The sequence below is a fragment of the Vombatus ursinus genome, unplaced genomic scaffold (genome assembly GCF_900497805.2).
Source record: "Vombatus ursinus unplaced genomic scaffold, bare-nosed wombat genome assembly UNPS02014778.1, whole genome shotgun sequence".
In the NCBI taxonomy this organism is placed as follows: Eukaryota; Metazoa; Chordata; class Mammalia; order Diprotodontia; family Vombatidae; genus Vombatus; species Vombatus ursinus.
Window position 1 is genome coordinate 16,218,894 of NW_020954556.1, and position 8,517 is coordinate 16,227,410.

The window sequence follows — 8,517 nt, forward strand, 5'->3', positions numbered from 1 at the left end:
ATGAGATCATTAAGAGAAGTAACACAGAGGGAAGAAGAGAGAGGGCATAGGGCAAAGCCCTGGGTTGGGGGCGGGGGTTGGCACTGATGGTTAGTACACATGACCTGGATGATCTAGCAAAGGAGACTGAAGAGTGAGGAGGAGAAGCAGGATAGAATTGTGTTATGAAAGCAGAGAGAAGAGAGGATGAAGGAGAAGAGGATGAGTAATAGTGTCAGGTGAATGACAATCTCACAGATATCCTTATTTGTTTTTATCCATTTGGTGTAAACAAGTCTGCATTTTAATGTTAGAGAAGAGAGGCCTTGAAACTTGTGACCAGCAATAGTCTCTGGCCCCAAGGTCAGAGGGCATCCCTATTCTTGTTTTACAAAAAGGTAAAAACTGAGGCAGGGTGGGGCATTTGTCTAAGGATGTCTGGCCAAAGAAGATGTGCCAATGTAATGTGGGTGTCCTCAATATCCAGCAAATACTTTGGTTCTGGAACTAGATGTTTGATGCTATGTGGTGCAGAGGATAGAGCACTGGGCCCAGAGTCAGGAAGACCTGAGTTAAAATATAGTTTCAGACACTTACTGTTGAGGTTCAGGGTATACCCCAAAATGTTGGGGTACATGGTTGTCCTGAAAGAGTTTGCTTGAACTGTCTCCAAATCAAGTAAAGTCATTTATGCCAGGTAACACAACACACCAAGCAGGCTCCTCTGCCCCTTAAGAGAGATGCAGTTTATAGGAGACCCCAGCTTAAGGTGAGGGTGGCAGCCCCCTAAGGGAGAAGGCTGCTTCAGAAAGATGGCTCCTTTAACGGAAATGTCCCTCACTTAAGGGGGTGTGCCCACTTGCCAGGAGAGGCTAGGAATTCTTAGAGAGGAAAATCTGTGTGTGTGGGGAGATGAGGGAACCAGGGATAGTAGTTCAGAGTTTCGAGCTTCAGGGCCACATCATTATTCCACTGGTCAATCCTGGGCAGAGGGGCACCTTACTTTCAGTATTTCAGAAACCATCCTACTTGAATCCCATTGTCTCCTAAAATGACTTTAAGTGGTACTTGAGATAATGGATTTCTCACTGACCACGACCACTCTATTTGAATCTCATCATCTCCTTCCTCAAGAAGTAGGAATCCAAATTCATTTGGGAAAAGGGGTGGTTGTGTCATGCATTCCTCATCACTTACCGGTTGTATGATGCTGGAAAAGTCACAACCTCTTTTTACTTTTGTTTCCTCATCTATAAAATATGGATTAATAATAGTACCTCCCTACCTCTTAAGGTTGTTGTAGAGATAAAATGAAGTAATATTTATAAAGTGCTTTACAAAACTTACAATGCTATATAATTGCTAGGTATTATTATTGTTATTATTATTATATAACATTAATCTTCCTTCAACTGAAACCACCCACAGGAAGGCTATATATTGGAGAATATCTTTATTTGTGAAGCAGCTAGATGGCTCAGCAGACAGAGTGCTGGGCATAGAGTCAGGAAGACCTGAGTTCAAATTCAGCCTCAGACAGTAGCTGTATGACCCTGGGCAAATCACTTAACCTTGTTTGCCTCAATTTACTCATCTGTAAAATGATCTGGAAGAGGAAATGGCAAACCACTATAGTATCTTTGACAAGAAAACCCCATAGACAGTACTGTCATGCTATTGTACACAGGGTGATGAAGGGTTGGACATAACTGAATGATTGAGCAACAACAACTAATTCACAATTCCAACAATAATGCCTCTCTTAATGTGCCTATCTTTCCACAACCCCTCCAATATTTACTATTCCCATCTTTGTCAATTGGCTGGGAGTCAGGTGAATATCAAGGTTGTTTTGGTTTTCATTTCTCTTATTATTAGCAATTTGGACAATTTTTTCATATAGTTATTTACAATTTATAGTTTTTCTTTTGAGAACTGTTTGTTAATATCCCTGGATCACTTATCTGTTAAGGACTGGCTTTTGTTCTTATATATCTTGGATAGGCTAATTGTGATTTCAATTCTTGTGAGATCTTTCAGTTCTTCAGAGGAAATTTTTCATCTATGTATATTCAAGATAATTTATTACTGAGTTGTGCTCTGCCTCTTGAATCCCTCTAAGGAAGTCTTGGCTCCTTGAAGAATTGATGAACTATGTGCAAAGGAACCTACTGTCCTGAAGCAGTTGACTGAGAAGTGTAGAGAATGCATAATACTACCTTGTCTATTATTTATTGATTTTTAAGAAAGCATTTGATTTGGTAGAAGAAATGTCACCTTGAAGTCTCTCCACAGACAAAGCATCTTCAGGGTTTACACTAAAACTAAGAATCTCTGACAGATGTGACTAGGGAGATAAATTTGCTAAGTCATCTGCTGATCATCGACATCCACCAAGATGTTAAACATGGAAAACATCTGTTCACTGAAAGTGGTCACCATTTAGGTGCTATGGATCAAATCCAAATAAAACCAGGATTCCCTTTAGAAGTTCTCCAAATGATCCTATTCATAGATATTTCCATGGATCTATGAGCTCATGGGTTTGGATTCTTGTTCTAATGGTACAGGCTGCTAGCTATATGTACCTTTTGTTTGATTCTTGTCCACATCTTCCTCTAAGCCCTCTGTGGAGGTCTACCCAATATTCTGGGGACATTCCCCAGGTCTCTTAACATTATATGTGCATGGATGTAGAATACAGACTTTCTATTGGTTATTAGGCAGGCATTGTAGTCCAGTGGAAAGAGCAATGAACTTGGAGTAACAGTAATAAGAAGTAGCTCTGCTACTTATTACCTATATTACCTGTCACAAGACACTTACCCTCACTGGACCTCAGTTTCCTCATCTGTAAAATAGAGTTGAAATTAATGATATATAGGGTCCCTTCTAGCTCTGATATTATGGTCCTTAACCCTTGCTCTATGAACTATCTATTTCCTCTTAATGGAAGGAATAAATAAATGGTACCTCTTTAAAGATAGTTTTTATTATGTTTCTGGTTTGAAGCTTTTCTTCTGTTACAACCTACTTACATCTTCTTGTTTCTCCTGCACAGTATTTTATCTCCTAATTCCATGTCTTTGCATTGGCTTTTCTCCTTGCCTGGAATACTTTCCCTCTTCACTTTTACCTATTCATTCCCCTGGCTTCATTCAAGCCTCAGTTCAAATCTTATTTGGCAGAAGGCTTTTCTCATTCCTCTTTGCTCCTAGGCCCTCTTCTTTGAGATTACCAAATCTAATGCAGTTTGGGGTTGCTGAGAACCCCCAGATTTCATGGTAACAGGGTGTGGTGTCCCCTGAAATGAATTCACATATTCAAACTTTCTTCCAGTCAAACGTGGTTTGTTGCAAGACTAATAGAGTAATGAGATTCTTAGGGAATCTGCAACTTAATGGGGGTGAGACTGATGCTTATAGACAAAAAGGACAGTGAAAAATCTGGATGTGATTAAGGAATGGTAAGTAGTCTGGGTTGGGCCAGGTACAACAGTAAAAGGACTATCAAGTAGGTTAATTAGGTGATCTAGGTGGGCTGGGGTGGGCACCTTGGGCAGAGGTGCCAGTGTTCTGAGCTGCTGAAATGTATGGGAAAATTCAGGACTGGGTTGCTCTCAAAGACACAGTTTCTTCCTTTTAGGGGTCCTGGTCCCATCACACCATCACTATCTACTCCACATGTGTCTTTTATGTACATAATTATTTACATATTATCTTTCCCATTAGAATGTGAGATCTTTGAGGGAAGGAACAGTGTTTTTGATTTTCTTTACCTATCACTTAACACAGTATCTGACACGTAACAATAATAAAAACAAAAACAACTAGCATTTACATAGTTCTTTAAGGTTTGTAAAATGCTTTATAAATATCTCTTCTGGAAGGAAGGAAATTATCAGTAAGCTAAAGGGTAATGGAAAGTTACCTGGTGGGCATAAATAAATTTGCAATATACTTGTGAGGATGAATTATATGAACAAGTTGACATAGAAGACATTATTTTGTTGAGTTTATAGTTTATTGCTTTGAAAGTTTATTGAAATTTTTTTTGTATATAATTTCCATTTCCAAACATAACTCTCTCCTTTCCAGTGAGCCATTCCATATAATCAAAAAATAAAAAAGAAAGAAAAAAAGAGCTGTTCAACAAAACTAACCAACATGTCAACACTCTCATAGTGTCTTCAGTGTTCCATACATAAAGTCCATCATTATCTTCTGCCAACCTAGGTTTGCTCATTATAATTTGAGCATTCAGGATTTTTTTTTTGTTCTTTACACTTGTAGTGAATGAATGGATGAATGAAAAACATTTCTTAAGCACTTGCTATGTATCAGACATTCTACTAAGTATTGGAGACACAAATACAAAGGAGAGACAGCCTCTATCCTTGCATTCTAATATAGAGAAACAACACATATAGAGAAGTGATGACTTCTATGTGCCAGACACTGTGCTAAGCTTTTTGCTAATACTATCTCACTTGATCCTTACAACACCTTGGAAGGGAGATGCTATTATTTTCTTCATTCTAGATTTGAAGAAACTGAGACAGACAGAGGCTAACCGACTTGCCAAAGGTTATGCAACTAGTAAGTGTATGAGATGGGATTTGAACTCAATTCTTTCTGACTCTAGGCCCAGAGCTCTGGCTCTAGCCCATCTAGTTGCCTCCAGGGTATTTCTTTCTTTTCTTTTCTTTTTTTTGGAAAGTCACTAGGATAGAGAGTTCCAGTCATTATGTATATTATTATCTTGGTTCTGCTTAATTTATTCTTCATTGGTTCACATGTCTTCTTATGCTTCTCTGAATTCTTTGTATTCATTATTTTGTATAATGAAATAATATTCAATTTCATTCATGCACCACAATTTATTTGTATAGTACTTCTTCAATTGATGGGGATCTACTTTGCTTCCAGTTCTTTGCTATAACCAAAAATGCAGCTATTTTTCATTTTTTCCTTAACATTATTTGAACTGGTCTTAAGCCAGTATAAAGGTAGAGCTCCTCCCCTTTCCCAAGTACTGGCATCAATCCATTATGGAACTTCTGGAGATAATGTAAGACACTTCATTTATATCTATGTTGGGGAACAGGGAGAGAAAAGAGGTTGCGATTATAGCTCTGACAATTAAAAAATGAATATGTTTTAAGGTGGAAGATAAAACTTTAAAAAAGTTTTTTAAAGGATTATATACAATTTTTTTGTTCAATCATGGCATATCTGACTGTGACCCCATTTGGAGTTTTCTTGGCAAAGATACTGGAGTGGTTTGCCATTTTTTTTCTCTAGCTCATTCTACAGTTAAGGAAACTAAGGCAAATAGTGTTAAGTGACTTGCCCAGGGTGACACAGCTAGTAAGTGTGAGGCCAGATTTGAATTCTGGTCTTCTTGACTCCAGACTCCTGGGCTATATCCACTGTGTCACCTAGCTGCCCACTATATATGATTTACATATAATACTACTATAATTTATAGCAATACCACTGCCTACTCCCTTTCCACTTCCTTTGTCTAGATTTATGTTAAGTAGCTTCTTTGTGTAGAGTAGCGCAACTTTCATAGATGCAGGTAACTCCCTATAACAATGCGTACAACATTTGGAATGGCTATTAATAAAATGAAAACAAAAAATAAATTACAATCAGAGACCTGATGATGCACTGCAGAACTTTGGGAATGTTTGCATCCAACATCCTTAGGCTGCTTATCAATTTCATTGTTCCAGTTTTTAAATCCTGAGTCAAATTCCAAAACAAAACAAGAAACAAAAAAAATAAAGCCACACCCATCTCATCTCTTTTTTTGGGGCAGCTATCATGTCACTCTTTGACAAAAAAACAAAAACAAAACCAATAAAAAAAGCCCACAAACAGTCCATTTAAAAGCATTTGTGGTAGACAGTAGAGGGCCTAGATTTGTCATATTTGTCACAATTGTCATTTGTACTTGCTGATCCACTTTTGCTGGAGGGGCTAAGGGAGGCCAGGATGGAACTTTTAATCCAGATAGAGTATTTGTGCTCATATCAGGCAATGATCTTGATTTTCATTGTAGTAGGAGCTAGGGCTATAATCTCCTTCTGCATCTTGTCAGCAATGCCTGGGTGCACAGTGGTACCACAAGACAATATGGTATTGGCATACAAATTCTTTTTTTTGTTTGTTTGGTTGGTTTTTTTTTTTTTTTTTTTAGGCAACTGGGTTAAGTGACTTGCCCGGGGTTAAGTGACTTGCCCAGGGTCACACGCTAGTAAGTGTCAAGTGTTTGGTCTGAGGTCAGATTTGAACTCAGGTCCTCCTGACTTCAGGGCTGGTGCTCTATCCACTGCGCCACCTAGCTGCCCCCATACAAATTCTTAAAGATGTCACCATCATACTTCATAATTGAATTGAAGGTAATTTCATGTACTTTACAGGATTTCATGCCTAAGAAAAATCATTGGAAGAGAATTTCTGGGCACCTGAACCTCTCAATGCCAGCAGTGCTAACCTGACCATCAGGGAGCTCACGATTCTTCTGGAGAAGAACTAGATGCATCCATGGCCATCTCCTGCTTGAAGTCTAGTTTTCCCTTGATATCATGCACAATTTCCCTCTTGACTGTGGTAGCAAAACCATACCCGTTTTTGGTCATGACCTGCGTGAGATAGTCTGTCAAGTCATAGACAGATTCAGATGGTGGATGGCATGGGGAAGTGCATAATCTTCATAGGTGGGTATAGTGTGGGTCACACCATTACTGGAGTTTGTCACAATACCAGTAGTATGACCAGAGTTATATCAGAGGGCAGCATAGCCTGGATGACAATATCCCAGATGGCTGGGATGTTGAAGGTCTCAAATATAATCTGTGTTATCTTTTCTCTGTTGGATTTGGGGTTCAGAAGGGCTTCTGTGAGCAGCACAGAGTGCTCTTCAGGGGCCACACAGAGCACATTGTAGAAAGTATGGTGCCAGATCTTCTCCATGTTATACCAGTTGGTGACAATATCATGGTCGATGAGATACTTCAGGGTCAAAATACCTCTCTTGCTCTGGGCCTCATTCCCTATATAGCTCTCTTTCTGGTTCATCCCTGCCATCACACTCTGATCTCTGGCATGCCCAACAATGGAGGGGAAGGCATCCTTAGGTGAATTGTCTCCTACCAAGCCAGTTTTGCATATTCTGGAGCCATTTTCAACAATGAGGGTGGCAAGATAATCAACCATGGTGAAATTTGAAGTGGCAAGTTTAAACCCTTGAGAGAGAGGAGGTAGTACCATATCTGGGGGAATGGGGAAGGCAAGTAAACATTGGGCAAAAGAGCTCACAGTTAAATATGGGCATTTTAGTAACTTTTTTTTAGTATGATTCCAAATTGATTTGAACCAATTCATAAATCCATTAGCGTTTCTGTCTTTTAGTAGCCCCTCCAAAATAGGTTCTTTCCATCTTTTTTCATCCATGCCAATTTGTTGGGTTCTAGGTAAAACCTCAGTTATTATTTGCATTTCTCTTGTTGGTGACTTAAAGCAATATTTCATAGAGTTATTATAGTTTACTTTTTTTGGAAGAACTTTTTGTTCATATTCTTGGTAATTTATCCCTTGGAAATGGCTGTTGTTTTATATATTTGTTTTAGTTCTCTATATATTGCATATTTTACCCTTGTCAGAGATTTAAGCAAATGCTGTTTTTTTCCTGAATTTACACTTTCTCTTCTTATCTTAACTGTATTGATTTTGTTCATGAAAACATTTTTCAATTACATGTAATCAGAATTATTTGTTTTGTCTTCCTCTGTCCGCTACAGTATGCTGCTATTCATTGCTACCACTATATCACCCAGGCTATCTATCCTCATTCCAATCCATCCAATTAACATTGCTAAGGAGCTTCTATGTGCAAGATATGGTGCTATGACAAATAAAAAATAAGCAAGTTACTCATTCTGAGCTGATATTTTTGCATCTGTAAAATGAATACTGAGCTAGATTATCTCTAAAGCCTCTTCAACCTATAATTCCATAATCCTGAAGACTACAAATTTTTATAATCAGCATGCAGAAAAACTGCATTTGTATTCATAAATATCAACATAATATCTTCTCTAATAATTATACATGGATCTAGAATATGGCAGGTCATTCCATTTTTGAATTATTCAGACTATTAGTGAATTGTTACTTATTTTTAAATGTTATTGTTTATTTACTGTTAACATTATTGAAAAAAAATTTCAATTCCAAACTCTCTTCCTTCTTTTTGTCCCTCCCCCACCCACTGCAAAGGCAACCAATATGATATCAATTATACATGTAAAACAATGCAAAACATATTTCCATATTAGCCATGTTACAAAAAGCAAGAAAAATAAAGCAAGTGAGAAAATTATACTTCAATTTGCACTTAGAATTCGTCAGTTTTCTCTCTGGAGATAGATAGCATTTTTCATCATGTATACGGGCCGCACGCCGACCTTCTGCCAGTCATGCGCCAGTACCCACTTCTCTTAAAAGAAGTGCACTGCCAGAGTCTTAC

The 8,517-nt window shown here is 38.1% G+C and overlaps 1 pseudogene; it reads right to left on the reverse strand.

Moving 5' to 3' along the window:
• Positions 1–5,930: 5,930 nt before the first annotated feature.
• On the reverse strand, positions 5,931–7,205 carry LOC114045347 (annotated as a pseudogene).
• Between the last annotated feature and the right edge of the window lie 1,312 nt (positions 7,206–8,517).